The 18,111-nt window shown below is 34.8% G+C and overlaps 1 protein-coding gene across 2 annotated transcripts in view; it reads left to right on the top strand.

Annotated features, from left to right (window-relative positions):
* The first annotated feature begins 1,650 nt into the window (after positions 1-1,650).
* CDH9 (cadherin 9) overlaps positions 1,651-18,111 on the top strand; it is a 104,257-nt gene continuing 87,796 nt past the window's right edge. For both annotated transcript variants that reach the window (XM_071553152.1, XM_071553153.1), the window contains exon 1: positions 1,651-1,827. The gene's annotated coding sequence lies outside the window, so the exon portion shown is untranslated. The remainder of the gene's footprint in view (positions 1,828-18,111) is intronic.

Raw genomic sequence — 18,111 nt, forward strand, 5'->3', positions numbered from 1 at the left:
GATATAATTACTGAGACAAAAAATGATGCTGTCTGGTTTTTTTTCAGTAGTTCCACTGCTAAAATGGAACAACTTTTGGATGGAACTAATTAAAACTTTGCTTTATGTGTCTTCTCTGAAGTACATTAATTGATTTTATTCTGGGTCTACATCTTGCTTTCTGATTTTAGAAATATGAGACCAAATTCTGAACTCTGACACATATATGCAAAGATTGTTTCCATGGATGTGTAGCATTTACAGAGATCTAGTTAATTCAGAGGCCAATTTCACTGCCACCAAAATCAATGGAAAAGCTCTGACTTATGTCTATGAGAATTTCATTATCCCTCAATAATTTCAGATGGAATCTACCAGTGAATTTGTTCTTGCTAAAAAGAGTGCATGGTGAATATGAGCCAGTTGAGCTCATAAATAGTAGTACTAAAGAAATAATGGACCTTAAAGGAAAAATAAATAGTTTACTTGGTTTTTCCACTTGTTTATTTGATGTAAACCTTCTATTTGCCATTCTCTGTCAGAATAAAACGGTATCTTCTTTCAACCCAACAACTGAAAGCACAGCCCTAATAACATTTCATAATTACAAGCTGGCCTCATGATTCATCTAAGAGGAAATTTTGGTGCTATTAGTTATGCTTCAAGACCAGAGAAGTACCCTGTGGAGCATTTCATGTTATTTAATCGAGGCTCTCACCAGACTTTGGATGAAAACTATCTTTAGGGTTTGTCAGTACAGAAAGTGACAGCAATGAGTTCCTAGAAGTCCCATTGCAAATGTTAATCTTGTGTCACTGGCTGAAACTGTCATTAGTATCCAGAAACCCACAAAAACCACATAAATAGCAGATTCAGACCCAGAATTTGAAATACTTCAGTTCTTTCATTTTAGTAGGAGACATGTTATGCTTTACTTGAAAATGCTAGTACGAGCAAACCACAATATTCTGTAATATTGAGCATCTGGTATCATAATACAGAGCAGTGATTACTTGTACCCAAAACAGCTTCACCAGAAAGAAGGAAATCCATTATTCTTGCTGGCAAAACTGCGTATTTCTGTCAATGACTTGAACAATATTAGTCACAATTCCCAAAACATCCCTTGCAACTTTGTATTATATCCACTTTCAGGTACAGTGACAAGCCCATCATTAGCAATAGCTGTAAGTGACACTGGAGCTGTAAACCAATTGAGTACAAAGGGAAATCTCACACACGTTGCACCTTAAAATCATTTGTCTCTGTAGCAGTGTTAGAGGATAATTTTGCATTCTCCAATGTGTATTGCACACAAATAGCACTGTATTGCTAAGGCAGATATTTAGAGTAAGTTTTTTCTCCACATAACTCACAGATTATGTGTATGCCTTTACCCTTATTATTAAAACAGACCAAACCGAGCTGATAGCATGTCTCTGTATTTAAGCCTCAGTTAATAAGAGGGTCCTTAACAAAGCCCTCCTCTCTGAACCCTCCCACTGCATTCAGTTGCAAATCACTGTTTGGCTGGCAAAGCCGTCCTGTCCCCTCCAGCCCCAAACCTTCTCATGCTGAGCACTGCGGCTCTATCAGCAGCAACATCTCTGTGAGAGGCAGCAGCACCTCTCCCTGAGAGGAACGCTTCTTATTAATCAGGGGCACTGAATAGAAACCAATCAGATAGAGAGTCCCTTCGGCTTCTGCTCCCTGCCTGCCTGACTTAAAAGTGATGCTAGTGAGATGCAAGTGCATTCAGCCCTGGAGATACAGTAACATGCAGAAGGGAGGAAGCAGGTAGAGAAGCAGCACTGAACGGCCAGACCCAGGCTCACACTGACAGACTCGGTGAGTAGATTAACTTTCTTTAGCATGGGAATTGCTGACAGCAAAAGATCAGATGCTTTCTTTAGAAGTGTCTTAAAGATGTCTTACAGATACTTTTGGGGTGGGTCTGTGTGGAGGGGCTGTATCAGCAGAACACTTTAGGGATATTTCTCTTTACAGTTAAGTAAAACAACACCACTAAATTGCTGAAATCTAAGCATCTGCTGCTGTATGAATGACAACTGCTTTTTCATACTAGAAAACTAGGAATGCATATGCTATTTGGCAATACTATTAGACTTTACTGAGTTTTTACTGCCATATAGCACTAATGATATAGGCTAACTTTTGTGCAGGACACTTTTTCACCTGTCCAGACAGAAGCTATGCTCCTTTTCTTTCTTCACATTTGTTTTTGTTGGAAACACCTAATAAAAAACAAACTCAGCTAAGAATGAGAAGAAAATAGGAGGTCTTTGCTACTACTAAGAATGAAGTACCAATGTTTTAGTTCATTTTTTTTCAGTGGGCATAGCAAAATTAGTGAGAGTTTTATATGTATTACAGGGAGAAGTGGCAGCTCAGGGTTCAGGAAGATTGAGAGCTGAGGGAGATGTCCCTTTGGATATCCATAGCAGCAAGTCAAAGTCAAGGATGTTTTCCAGAGTGCTTCCAAACAGCCTTGTCGACCTAACATATGTAATCAGAGATTCACATAAGAAAACAAGGCAGAAAGCCTAAAGGGTCACACTGACCACTTGATTCTAAAGTAACCAGCAGAAAACAATTCCTGCTGAATGATATTTTGTCTTTTCTCCTCACGTGCAGGAATCACTCTGTCACATCCACTCAATTTCACTGTATGAGCTTCAAAGAAAGAATGATGCATATGAACTGAAAGGAAATTGATATCCTTTGCTGTTGTAAGGCAATGTGCATGCAGTAACCACTCACCTTGTCACAGATTTAAGTTGTAGGTCAGAAAATAGAACAGTGTCTTCTTAAGATAATTTCCATTTTCAGTAGGCAAATTTACAACCTATGTGTCAATCTTGCTCTGATTAAAGTCAGTGATAAAACTTATATTTTACTGAAATCACAGGAGGATCATGCTTCATTGTTGAGTATTGCACTAGCTACTCATGGTAAGGATAAATATGGATAAAAAGGCAAGTGTAATACTTGCAATAGTTTTGGTGATGCCATCAAAAGGTTTGTTTAATAATACTAGTAGAAGTGATAGGAATTGAAAATGACAGATCTTTAAAAATCATTGTTTCGAAGTCATTCTCCATATTGGAAATGTTATTTTCTATTCCAAAAATTGAGACCGGACTAATTAAATTTTTATAAGTCTTGTGTTATAATTTTTCTATGATTCTCAAGAACTCAGTTAAAAGAGCTGCTTTTTTTTTTTAAGGTGTATTGCTACCTATATGTCAATTTGACAGGTAAAATTCATTGCCCTGTAATTTGTACTTCACTATTCAAGACAGAATTAAATATGTTCACAGCTGTTGCAATTTTCCAACAAAAAATATAAAACTCAAATTGAGAGATGTAACTGTATTAATACTACACTCTATTCTGGTACTTAAAATTGTTGCCAAGTCTTTTTAAACTTGATGGAGTGATTTCAGCAATCAAAGTTTTTCGTGTTTATCCTGTGAATGAAGAAGAGATTGTCTTGAAGCCATTATTGTGGAAAGTTATGTTTTGTATGCAACCAGTACATCTCACCTAAACAGAAAAAGCAGTTTGGTGATGCAGTTTGTAGAGAAAATGAGAGAAACAGCTCTGCCATATGTTTTGTACAGCTCCACAGGAAAAGTGCTTCAAGCTTTCAACATTTGCCTGCTTTTCTGCAGAAGTGACCATTCTGAAAACGCTGTCCTTCCCTCCAGACAGCAGTAGATGTGCAGGGATTTGTGCTCTACCCTAACTTGGCTATTGCTCCACAAGGATGCTGATCTCAGCAGCAGTTGCATGGTGCTGGCAGAGACGCCCTCTCATCATGGGATCAGCCAATAAGGATGATTTCATTCCCCAACTTAGCCACCAAGCAAAATGTAATAACCCAAATCCACTAGTTTAAATGTCGTCATCCACAGTGCTGCAAAAAGAACCAGACAACCTATTCTGGACACTTGACTTATGCCCTGTTACCAGGACGCGGTTTCTGAATCTGCCCAACATGGGTTGCAGGGAACCTACTGGCAGAAGCACTTAATAAGAGCCAGAAAGTAACAGGACTGACAATTTCCTCTGAGGATGAGTTTGTCTGGGAGATAAAATAAGGTAGACTAACTTCTCCTTTTGAATGATGATAACAGGACACATGAAGGGGCAACCATTACCTCAGAATTTCATTTATTATAGGGTGACACACACACACAGATTCTTGAAACTATTTTCAGAGATAAACAGAAGCACAGAACAGTTCTCCTTTTCTTTCTAATGCCCGTCTTTTGCCAATTTTGCAAACTGTTCTGCAGTTATAGGAAAACCTCACTGAAAATCAGAACTCAGTAATGACCACTGTTTAAAAAAAACACCTGATTTCTGCGCAAATCTTACGCTTATAAGAAAACTGGAATATATAGACTGGGATATAAGACTCCATAGATATATAATTTTGTGTGTCTCTTTCATGAAGTCAGAGCTATTTAACTACAGAAGGCAACTGGAGCAAAAGCCTGGAGAAAAATACAGCTCTCACTCATACCAAAATGCCTTCTGAATTCTAAGGCTTGCAGCAGGTGTTCCATGCAAATGTTATCTGCAGAAGCACTAATATTTGAACATGAATAGGGATGCCTGACTGAAAGCTAAATGCATTTCGTATGTGAGTGAGAGAGTTTACGAAAAGTCATGTAGGAATAAATCAAAAATTTTGCTAAAGGGAGTGGGAGGGGAAGGAAAGTAAAGCAAAGGGAATGAACAAAGAGAATGTTTATAAAAGCAGTCATCATTATTTTAATAACTTTCTCCTTTTGCCTTTTAAGCACATACAAAACTACTGAATGCCAAAAGGCAAGTTATTTTCCTGACTTTCAGTGACTGATCATGACAAAAATACTCCAGTGGCATCAAGGACTACTTGCCAAGCATGACTGAACAGGAGAGGCATATCTTGAGCCGGCCCTACTATGTCTTTTCAGTGTTAAATTCTAGCAAAATTGAGCCTTGGTTACTTCAAGGAAAATGTTGTTACTAACCTCAGGAGATAGTAAAAGTACTATATGTATACTACAGCTCAAAAGAAAGCTATAAAATGATTATGTTTTAGAAAAACTAATTTTTTAATGCGTAATATGTAAATTTACTATAGAAAAGACAGGAAGTGAAGTACGCTATTTATAATCTCTGTTCTGCAACTTTAGAAAGACTACAAAAGGGCATGGTTGGCATTGCCTTTATCCCGTAGAAAGAACTGAGAGTTGACTTGATCTCATTTACACAGTAGCTCTGTGTCAGAGCCAGGGGTAGAATGGGGCCTCCACTTCACAGTCCTCCAATTTCTCTGTACAAATACATCAATATTCATAAAAATATATGTGCTTTGAATACATAAATGACACCATAAACAACCAAGAATATTTCTCTAGAAATATATTTCTGTCACTGCAAAATAGAATGCTTCAAGTGATGGCCAGTGTATTCCACTGCTAGCAAAATGCAAACTTCTATAATTAAATTTCACACTTTTTAGTAGTAAGAATAATAGCAACATGAGGACATCATCACTATAGGTTCTGTTTCCCTATCTCATGCTAACATACTTTCGTATTAGTTAACATCTGATATGAAAATGCAAATGTCAGAGAGGTTTATGTAAGCACAAATTTTCTAGATGCTGGATGGTACTCAGGTTGCTTTATTCTCCCAAACCCTGAAGGAAATAACCACCAGCTTCATGGAAATTCTGCCTGGAAGGGTATGACCGTTTCAGGCCATGCATATTGGTACTTAGGAATTGCAATTTCTAAAAAAATACTGACAGCATTTTCCCATTGCATATAAGTATGTTGAGAAAGAGCTCCTAAACCACTTGTGCAAATTCAAAACATAATCTTTGTAAATTACACTCAAGAAAAGATTCTGTGAAATAGAAAAATTGTGAATAATACTTTTATGTTTGGGGATGGAAACAGTATGCCTTTCCATTATCTTAGACAAACTACACAACCACTTTCATAAGGAGATTATCTCAATTTAAATATTTTTAATAGTTCAGTTGAAGTCAATTAATAATGCATAAAAGCCTAATGGCAATATATACAGGCTTAATTAGATTTGCCCATTACTTTCCAAACATTATGATCTATAATATTGATAATCAGTGGTGTAGAATTTGACGTTTATATTTTGGCATCTCATAAAAAAGAGTTCAATAAAACATCAGGTTTTATAAGAGTGTTCAATAAAGGAAATTTAAAAAATATAATGACCTAACAAGTTCAATTCAAGATCCTACAAAAAAAATTGTTCTTTATTTCCTCTATATCCATCATCCAATATTTGCTCCTAAGGAGATAATGAAGAGGCAAAGCAAAAAAAGTGTGAGTTGGGGATAAGGATGAAGTTAATCCCATTACTTCTGTTTTGAAAGAAAAAGTAGTCACAGTACAAATAAAAATTAGCATTTTGAAATCCAGGACTTGTTAGTTCTATATGATTGGAAAGTATCAGTAAACTACTCATATCTGATTTTAACAAATAAAAATAGCTTCAATTTTTTGAACAGAACTGTTCTGTATATGTACATATACATACATTTATACATGTATATATATACATATAAAGATGTAAACCCAAGAATAACTCATGCAAATTCTAAGAATGATTTTTTTTAATATATTTAGATATGGGGTTGCTTAAGTTTGCACTGCTGTTTTCTGGCTGAATTGGCTTCCTTATTTTGTTGTTTAACACAATACTTTTGCATGGTTTGCATTATTCTTTGTCATTTTAATACTGGTGGATTGAAATATCAAGCTTTACAGTGGGAAGCTATTGCAAAACAGTTCTTTCTTCTGATTTTAAGGCATAGGTGCTGGTTGTAAGTTATCTCCTGGAAATAATTTTGCCTCTGTAGTAAAAAGAAAAAAAAAATCAGGAAAACATACTTACTTCAAAAGGAAATTCTTGTAGTTGTTTAAACTGTTTGTCAGGAGAGCTGTTTGTACTAGTCCCATATTCCGGAACCCGTATTCAGAATGACTAACATTTTGCAATAAGACTAGTCCCACTGAAGCCAGTGAAATTGCTTTTGTGCATTTCCTTTACTCAGAGTAAAAATGAGTGTTGAATCTGTGTTCTTACAATGATTCTATCTGATGAAAAAATTCTATTTCCCTCGGAGTAAACATAAAAATATTATGTTACAGAAAATATTTTCTCATTTCCTGAAAGACTTGCAATAATCTTTACATTTTCTTCCCAAAAGTAAAAGGTAATTTCTTCTAATGAGAATTCAGACTTGTTGAAAAAATGGAAATATATTTAAAAAATAATGTAGACTCCTCATTCCCTTCTGTTAATAGCATCCCATTGATTATCAGCAATTAAGCCAGACCTTGCTCTTAATGATTTCAAATTTGAGTTATGTATGACTTCTGCTAACCAAGACAGCTTTCTGGATTATATTTATACCTTTCCTAGGGGTAAGATAATAAGAAAAACTCCTTGCATTCTAAATAAAATTAATTAATCTCCTCGATTTCCTTCATGGAAATTAAACTACTTAGTCTATAAAACTGAAGATACTGTTCTTTGCTTAGTAGTAGCAGTAGTAGTAGTAGTAGTAGTAGTAATAGTAGTAATAGTAGTAGTACTATTATTAGCAGCAGCCTCAAGGCTGAGAACTCACATATCACTTAAAGTAGTGATTTTCTAATGTTTTAATAGCATTTGCCACATTTTTATAAAATCCAAGCATCTGGTAGTGTCTGTTCTTCCAGTTACTGTCCTTCTGAAAAATCTACTCATGATGGCAAACCAACCCTGCAGCAAACAAAAGGACTTTCAAATCAGAAAAAATGTTGTGTGTTTAATGTACTTCTAACCCCTTTTTAAGGCAATTAAAGAGAAGAAACTCTCAAAGAGGTTGGTACAGCTACTTTCAGCTACAAGTGGCCAAAAACCCCTACGGGTTGAGAACCTTTCCCTGAAGCTTTCATTCAAGAAAGGGGAAAACAACACCAGTGAAGACAAAAGGGGGAATAAATTAAGAAGTGGCTAGACTGCACCACAGATTGATTTTGGGTTTTTTTATTAAAAAAAAAAGTCATCAATACTGAAAGGTTAGATTTAATAGATAAGGATTTATGAACATACCTACGGTTGCACATTCAGAAACGCAACTGTTACCACTACTAGAATGAAAGATTTAGCACTGCTGACAATGGTACTCACTCTAATAATTTATTTGACATTTGAATTTATGCTCCTGCAATTCACATTTACACTTCAGAGCAAATTTTTCTAAAAGGTTCCTACAATACAGATGCACAAAAAACTAAACTAAACTTCTCAAATACAAAAAGGCCCTCTATGTTTGTTTTTTTTCTGTCCCACATATGTTGAGACTTTAGTTCATAACACTCCCTAAACTGAAAGCCTACAGGTTGAATAGATCATTAACTAGGCTTTTTTAAGGCTTGTGTTTGCAAAGCATTTATTTGATTAAATAATGAAATGCACTGTTATACACAGACACAGGACCATAATTACCTTGATTACTTAACAGATTTACTCAGTAATGTCTAGTAATATATATATATAATGATTTCAAAGAAATAGTAATGATTTCCTAAAAGTTGCATATGAGAACAAATGGTTCATGTGTAGTTTCTGTATGGTTCTATGTGTGTAACACAGTAGGAGTAGCATATATTCATAATTTCAGTTTTGACTAGAACTGAAATGGGTCTTAAGGATTAACTAGTAGAGGATTAAAGTTCTTGGTTTCATGACATAAAATAGATCTCAGCTTCTGTTTCAGAAAAAGTGTTTCACTAGTTTTTAACTGGCAGATAAACTATATAAACTCAGGATAAAGTGATACTTTTCTGAAAGTGCAGGTAGTTAGAAAGAGTAGCTATGTGCTGTGCTTATCACTGAGAACTTTTGTAAGATCTACATGTGGGAGTCCCAAAAAATACAAAGCCAAAGCTTTGCATTTATATGCATGGAGTAACTCAGTGTAATTGTTAAAGTACATGCCTAGAGCTCCTAGAAGAAACCTTGCCAACCTGATAGAAAGCATTACTAGTTCTCTGGAGAAGGAAGAAGGAAGGAAGCAAGCAAGCAAGCAAGGAAGGGTTTGTCTCCAAGAAGATGGATTAACAAAGATGAAGCAGCATAGAGATTTGTGTAAACAAGGATAAGATTCTGGATTACTTGTTTTGAAATAATTTAAAATGCAATATTGTGGGTAGTTGCAATAAAAATAGAACCAAAATAAATATTGTAGTTTATCTATACCCTGTTCATGTTGATGCCGTGAATGACCCTTCCCCCCAAAAACAGGACTTCGAGCCACGTTAGTGTAGGGTAAGATAAAAAGTAAAGGTCCTTTAATAACACAGGGCCTACAGCCCACAGGAATACAGGATGACATGCATGTGCCTCAGTTCTTGTTTCCATGGCTTTTATAATAAGATCCCTCCAATCATTGCTTTACACATTTCTCAGTTCAACCCCAGTCCCACTCCTGGTCCAACCCCCTGGAATTGGGTCTGGGGTCGTCAAGACCCTCTGTCTTCATCAACTCTTCTTCCTCAGGCACACAAAGATCTCTTGGAGCTCATCCAATTCTGGCTTTTGGGTCACTCTGACCTATGTTTATGTTTCATTCTGTAGGCCTTCTGATATCCTTCAGCTCTTTACCTTGGAAAGGAGTCTAAACAAGATTAATTAACTAAAGGAATTTGAGCTCTCTGTTCTGGGACAGGGGTAGTGATAGAAAGGCATTAAACTTAAACTGTTAGAAATATTAACCCTCTAAAAATCTACAACTACTGTTTTCCTAAAATCTACAAAATGTGAAAATCAGGACAAAAATCCCTTTGGCATCAATGTAAATAACATTTGAATCAGTAAATTCTACAGACTGAAAGCTGAAATCTGCGGGGGGGGGGAAAATCTTTTAAGTAACATAAATATGGGGACATTGTGGTAGAATGGAAAATAAATGAGTCACATTAATTTTCTGCTTCCTTCACCTCTAGTTAATTCGCACTAATTAAATGTCATGCTAGTCAGCATGTGAGTTTAGTAGGCAATTAAAAAAATCTTGAAATTTCATTGGTTGCGGTGAAACATACATGTATTAATGTGTACATGTATCTATATATCGGTATCTGTGTCAATATCAACATAATTTTTAGACACAGAAGTGAAATAAAAAGGTCTAGAGATCCAGATATATCTACACATATATGTACATATATCTAGCTAAATATAACTCTACCTTTATATGTATAATGACATCAATATAAATTCACCCTTCTGTATTGGTTTGGCCTGGCTTCTTTGCCAAGGCCAAGCTGCCCCCTCCCCTCCCACTTTTTTAAGCGAGGGGAAAAAAAACCCGAACCACCGCAAGCCTGAAAGAAGCCCAAATGAAACTGAATTATATCAGAATATATATATGTATATATATATATATATATATGATATATTTATAATTATATGTACAAGTTGTACATACAATAGGGAGCTCCTGAGGGGGAAAAAGGAGGAGGAAACAGGGAGAAAAAGAAGGACAAAATAGAACAGATAAGTATAATCAAAAACCCAAGAAGTAGCACAATAAGGAACTAGTAAAATACAGTCTCACCAACTTCCCTCAAAAGAAGGCCAGCACTCTCTGATCTCCCACATGGCCGATGACAGCAGTCACTGCAACAGGCCTCAGACTCTGATAAATGAGATCAATTCAGAGACTCACTACTCCCAAACCTCACTGGAAGAAGAAGAAAAAAATTCCTATCTGTCTTCTATTTATACTCCCTTGTTACATAAAAAACCAGTGTGGAATACCTGGGAAATGGGCATTTCCTTAGTTACAACTGGGTACTAAGGAAGGCTTGGATCAAAACTATCACACCCTTGGTGAAGCCATGCTGGCTGTCCCTAATCACCTCTTTGTCCTCCTTATGCTTTAACAGGAGGATCTGCTTCATAATCATACTGGGCAGAGAGGTTAAGTTGACTGACCAGTAGTTCCCAGGGTCCTACTAGCAAATCAGCCCCATTTTATTCTTTCAAGATATTTAGAAAAAAATTCCACTTAATTCAATATTTTTTGAGGTACAAACTTCATGAAAGAGGAACTTTTGACTAACAAGCATTAATACAATTACATGGCATGACTGGTTGGTAACTTTCAGTGAAAAATCTGAATTCCCATAGACTTTCTACCTCATTATATGTATTGACAAAATTTGTACTTTCAGAAAATTCAAGCAATTATTTAAACATGGGCTTTTTAGCTTCTATCAGTGTTTCTCACCTCAAGGAGCAAAGATTCATAAAACCTGGAATCTTTTTGCTACAATGCAGGTTTTGGAACAACTTCAGCCTTACTGTGAGGTCATCTAAATTATCAGCCCCCAGCAGAAAAAGCAACACCACTGATAACTTGAATTTAAATGTCCTTTAAAATGCAAATAAAAGTTGACTTCTTATTCCTACTTCTCTTAATTGTCCCAAAGTTTAGCTTTATCCTGCTAACTGGCAGGTCAAATGATGTAGTATGCTTCTTTAAACAGAAATTTCCAACCCAATGGCCTATCAAGTGTCTGAAGGACAGGAAGGATAAGGAAGGTATAGACATATTCTTTGGTTTTTTGCAGTTAGTCAGTAGTGGTTAATTCTAAGGCATGCTGAATAAAGCATTAATACCAAGCATCCAATATTTTTAAATCTTATTTATAAAAAAGACAATTGAAGATGTCAAGACTTAAGTATGAAGGTAGTCATAGAACAAAGTCATCACCTTCATTTACAAGCAATTGCTTTCTCAGGTGTGATTGATAAACAGCAGCACCAATCCCATTCAAAAAATGATGAACTGTTATTTGCCCTGAAATATAATGGAGTTCATCTTTGAAGGCAGAATGTATTGTAATTTTTTTTTCCTCAAGAAATGGAATGCTACCACATGGTATGTTCAACAGATGTAACTGGGAATTGATTTATCTTAATACTTTGCCAGCCATATTCATTAATAGTAGGAATGGATGTTTAAACTAGTAGTTTATCTCACTGAGAATTTAATAAGTATTTGTCAATGCTTACTTGTTTTATTGGCTAAAGTTCTATGAAACTACATGTAAAAAAAATTAAATATGCTGTAAAAACCTCAGCATTTAAATGCAAAAACATACATGCACTTTTCTTTGATGATAAATATATTTTTATATTTCTGTACATTTGTGGGCAAAGGTAAGCATAATTTAAAAGTTGCAGTTGGAGTACTTACTCATGAGAGTCATGTACATTACAATTTCCTAAAGTGCATCTGGTAGTGAGAAGTAATACCACAAGATTCCAGTAGAAACTTAATTTACATGAAGCCAATTGCCAAAATTATTTTCTGACAGAATGACAGCATAACATTTCCAACATTTATCTCTTTTCATACTCTGTACCCCTCCCTTGGGTCTCACCTCACTGCCTTGTGGGGCAAATCTGTTTCTGCCGTGGTTTGAGCTGGAGGTATATTGAGTTTTGTGGGGGCAGAGAGACTGAAAGTAGAGGGTTCAGAGGTATCTGAGTGAACCTGAACCTGAGGGAGGCAAGGAAAAAGAGGGTGGCAACTTCACCGTAGTGTGATGTGTCAGCAAGAAAGTCCTTTCCTCTTTTTCCAGAGACCAAACTGGTATAACAAGTGTAGGAAAAGATCTTTCTCCTTAGTTCAAGTCTCACTGATCTGTTGTACAAAAGAATTAATGTCACCATCATGTTTGTCTTAACACTTTATTAATATTAAAACAATGAAGAATTGAGAAGGTTAACATTTTCTAATGTCTGTACTCTATAATTAAGAGAACTTCAGAAAAGGTGAAGTACTGGGCTAAAGTACGGGATCCAACCTGGCCTAAGTACCTACATCATGGACATCTATAGCTTGTCATGCTATAAGGGCAGTCATTGATCAGGGCATTGTTGAGTTACATATACTCTTCTATGATCACTGATAGTCAATACCTGGCAAAAAGAATAATAAGAAACTAATATAAATATTAATATTTCTGCATTTCCCCAAGATAGAAAATATTGCCTATTACTTTACCATCCGTAAATTAAAGATATTGAACCCAGTTCTCAAAGAATAGCACAAAAATATCTAGATCACTAGTGATACACCAGTTTAAGTGAGTGTTTCTTACTCTGGGAGTCTACAAACTTTTAAGAAATATATTTCTAGGAAACCTACACAAAAATTTATAGGCAAATTACAAGTAGCATGAAATCTGTCATACAGAATCCCACTTTCCTGATGGAAAATATTTATAATGTCTGTAATCTGTAGTAATCAAAATGGAAAAAAAATAGAACAGCATATGTCTACTGCATTTTCAACAGATTAGAGGTTTATAAAAAAAAGATATATGGCCTAAGTAACCTTGTTTGTGTTCATAGATTGAAAATACCAGAGGCAAATAAAGGGAGACACTGTGAAAGGATTGAGAGTGGAGAATTTTTTTATTCATACTTTGATTTTGATATCACTAAGAAATCTGAAGGACAAGAGAATAATCAGGAAGGCACAGATAGGGCAGTTTTAATAAAAGAGACATTTTAATCATTCCAGTTTTAATATGAAGCTATTAACAGGTTTAGAAGATTCCATGGATATAATCCTGTATTTGTTAATTTCAAGTTTTGTCTTTAACTTCATCTGAGATAAGAATAACTAAGTAATTTTCCTTCTGAATTTGAAGGTCTATTGATTTGTTGGTACAAGAAGGCAGTGTAGTCATAGCTTATTGTTCAGTAAAAAAAACCAAAACACCAAAACACCAAACTAAAACCCCAAAAAAACCCCAAAAACCAAAACCAAACCAAAACTTCAATAACAGGCTTTTTCATAGAGCACAGAATAAAATACTGAAATCTTGAACAAGAAATACTATAACAAAAGAAAATTATACAAATAACATTAACACATCACATGAAGTGTCTTTGTAAAGATATGATTCCATCTTAGTGATCTGAAAGAAGATTATTGTTATATTAGAGACCAAGAAAATTAATATTCTCGTTGTGCCCCCCAGAAATTACCAGTCAGTAATTACAGCAAAGTATTTCAAAGTGTTCTATGACAGCAGTCAAGTATAAGCTTCAGGTAAACAACAGAAGTGCACATAGTCCTGATGAGAAGCTCATCATGGTCTAGATGAATATTCCCATGGACATCAGTAACATTTAGGTACAATCTTTATAAAGGGAGGGGAAATACTGTCACAGTCATACTGATGGAGCAGAGGACTTGAGAGCTGGAAAGGAACAGGAAGGGAAGAACACATTACACAGTTAGCACCAACTTGTTCAGGAATGCCTGAAGCGCCTGATGCCCACCAGGGTCTGCAGCCTGGGCAGTTGCAGTAGCGTGGGAATGGTCAACTGTTGTGCAGTCAAGGGTAATGTTAAATTATCAGAATTTTTCTTTCCCCTCTCTTCATATTCTTCTTCATATTCTTCCCTCTGCACAGGAGTTGGTATGTAATTTGTATAATGTGTATTTGTATGTAATATGAGTAGATAGACAACATTACATGACAAAGCCAATTAGAATACAGTATGTGAACAAAATTATTTGGATAATTGTTTTTTTTTTATATGTATTCTCTTCTGTGCAGAAGTCGTCATTATTCAAACAAATAAGTGGAATAAAACCCATGTTCTTTTCAAGGTAAATATCTGAGGAAATAGTATTGCAAAATGCCAACAAACTGTGATTACTGGTATATCAGAGGATAAACACAAAGAAAAATACAGAATTGTAAAGAGACTTCTTTCTGCAAAGGCCAGGAGAGAAAGGGAAAGTATGGTTTGTTCAGCTACCAAAATGACATTTAAATATAATTTCAGTATAACTTGAGATAAATAGAACATTGTGAACATAATGCTTATAAAAATCATACATCTTTTAATAGATAAAATAAGTAGCTATACATGAGTACTGCATAATAAGAACAATACATAGAGTATAGATTTTAAAATTATAAAAATCTTTGGTTTAAAAAATCAAAATCAAATGTATACATTAGTAAGGTGTTGAAGAAACCATGGCTTTAGAAGGCGTTAAAATATATATCACAGTTGAAAATTTCATTAAAAGGCAGACACAAAGTAGAAGAACAATTGAAATGCAACAGAAACCTAACTTCAAGCAACTGCAGTTAGTAAAATGTTTTTACTGAGTTATACAACTTGGAAGAAAGTTCTAAAATGTCATACAAATACTAAACCAGAGAAAAATAGGAACAATATTATGCCCACCAGAGCAGAGAAAATGCAGTGCATATAGGAAAGAGAAAAAAACAAAACACCTCTACAAGGATTAATTGCTTATTGAAATAGTGTCGTGTGTAAGTGATGAAGCAAAAAAAAAAAAAAAGGAAATAAAGAGTGCCTTACCACACTTAAGCTTTGAATACATGCCAAAATAAGGACACTGAAATAAACACGTTAGAAAACTGCAGAATACATTGGCTTTCAGAAAGGAAATGTAAAATTATGATTTTATGTGCCACAGAGAAATCACCAGAATTTGGGAATTGCAGGTATAAACTAACTACCTAAATTCTTATTAAGGCCACTCTGTATTGTAGATGCAGATACAACCTTCATTAAAAACAGTAATTAAGTAATCATAGTTCACTGCATGACAGAGGACTCACATGATTAAAAAAAAAGACAATAAATTGAAAGTATGAATGATTTTACTTCATTATGGAGTATTCAAAGTAAGTCTGATGACACATAAAGGAACGTCATTGAATACAATTGGCAAAAGCATGAATATATTTTCCAATGTCAACAAGGAAAACAGAAAGTAAAAATAGGGCTAAAACAAGAATTTTCAATTTAATTATATTTGCAAGGATCACATCCAGATGGCAAAAGTTTCACACATAGTATATTTTTCGATGCATTGTCTTTTATAATTTCAAAACACACAAGCTTGTAAAAACAAATGTATTTTCTTACGTATTCATCAAGACAAAAAGGCAAAGCTAAAGATCAAGAAATAGGTTTAACCTCAAGTTCATAATTACTTTTATGATGGCTTAATAGCAGCTGATAGCATAATTTTTATGGTACAAAATTAACTGCTATTCAAGATTACTCACTTTTATTATGACACAAATGGGAGAGGGATTCAATCTGGAAATTAAGATAAAATATTGCATTTTGTATTAGATAACAAAGTCTTCAATACTTAAAATTATTTTATTATTTCATATAAGCGACTAAAACATTCCATGTCACAACAGAAATGGTGAAGTGGAAACCTGTTTTCATATTGTGAGCCAATAAAATTAAAGCTTGGGAAATATCAATAGTAAAACTGAAAAGCACAAGTTTTAAAACATACCAACTAAAGAATGTGTTTTTTATAGGAAATTTGAAAAAATACTGGCATTGAGAGTAAATCAAGAAAATTGAACAATTCTTAGTAAATAATATTTTGTTGAAGATAAATAGCTGTAAATTGACTTCCATTTTTTTCTAAGTTTTGAGTTCAAATGTATTGCTGGAGCAAATTACTGGGAGGTCAAGTCACAAGCTGTTACAAGCAGGTACATCATAGGCTGGATTGACTGTATGTCAGAAAGAGATACTAGATAAGCAAAAGCTATTTTAAGAATTCAAAGTGGGGAGAAAGCTGCCTACATGCCTTGTTCAGCTAAATTATTTCTAGGTAGAATGTTTATTCTGTCATGCTTTATTTAGTTGTTTGCTTTACTCAAGAAAATCTGAAGTCCTTCTTGTCTACTTTGCAGTGGACAATAGTGGATACTATTAAAGCTTAAGAAAACCCCAATAACACAGAAGTTTTTCTAAAACTTATCTATATATTTAATGCAGTAGAAACTGTTACGTGACTTCAGATACCACTGTGGTAAATACTGATTTGTGTGAATGATGCTAATTCCCAGATATGTGTATCTTTAAAGTTCCACAAATAGTAGCAGAGGCTCTTAAAATGCATTGAGAAAGTACTGCTATTATGGATATTTCCAGTGAGAAAATCTCAAAATAAATTAAGCCACTGATCCAGTGTAACAGATCAGTTACAGAATTGCTGAGCATTTATAAAACAAGTTTAATTCCCAGGCCTGCTGATATTTAGCAGCTCTGAAAAAGTCAGATCCATGTTTCTTGAGCTGAGTTACTGGAAAAAAAAAAGTGATTTTCATGATCAACCAAACTTTATCTAACAAATAAATGCTATGGATGGAATGTTCATGTTTAACCTTATATTATTCTCTGAAGAATACTTATTCTCCTATACTGCAGCTTTGTTGTTCTGAAGTGTTTGTAATGTCTCTCTTCTTTTTCCTCATCTCCTCATTACACTTGTCTTTTCCCTTCCTTCTAATTACTCAGCATTCATTTCACAAAAAACCCCAACCAACCAGCCAGCCAACCAACCAACCAACCAACCAACCAACCAACCAACCAACCAACCAACCAACCAAAGAAACAAAACCCCCACCATAATGGTTCAGATTATGTAGCATATTCAGGCTATGATGTTTAATTTTATTCTTCTTTATAAGAAGAAAAATACTAGAAGAAATAAAAGAATTGCATTTGGACTTAACTTACCTCTCTAGGATTTTAACTTGGTCTTTCTTGTTTTCAATGTTACTTTCTGCCAATAATATTACTACAAAATAACAAGGTATAGTCACAGAGAAACTGTCAGGAGAGCGTTTTATTTGTAAATCAACATGAAAACTGAACCTATACTTTAGTTAAAAAATAATAGAAACAGCTACCAATAGTCCTCTGATGCTAAGAATACAAAAAATCCTTCCTCAAACAGGCTTAGTGGGCTGTGCTGGAAGCCTTGCGGGGCACACAGAACTCTCGGGAAGAGGAAAAGGGAATGCTGTAAAGAAATTATGAAAGTAAAGCACATGTTATTGATCACTGTGGGATTTTCTGTTCTGCTCTTTCAGATACATTCTTGTGCACTAACCTTTAAGATAGGAAGGCAATTCAGTCCATTTTTTTTTCCCAAAATATGGCCAATGCATTTATGAACACATTTTT

This window comes from Pithys albifrons, chromosome 4, assembly GCF_047495875.1.
Source record: "Pithys albifrons albifrons isolate INPA30051 chromosome 4, PitAlb_v1, whole genome shotgun sequence".
NCBI classification, from domain to species: Eukaryota; Metazoa; Chordata; class Aves; order Passeriformes; family Thamnophilidae; genus Pithys; species Pithys albifrons.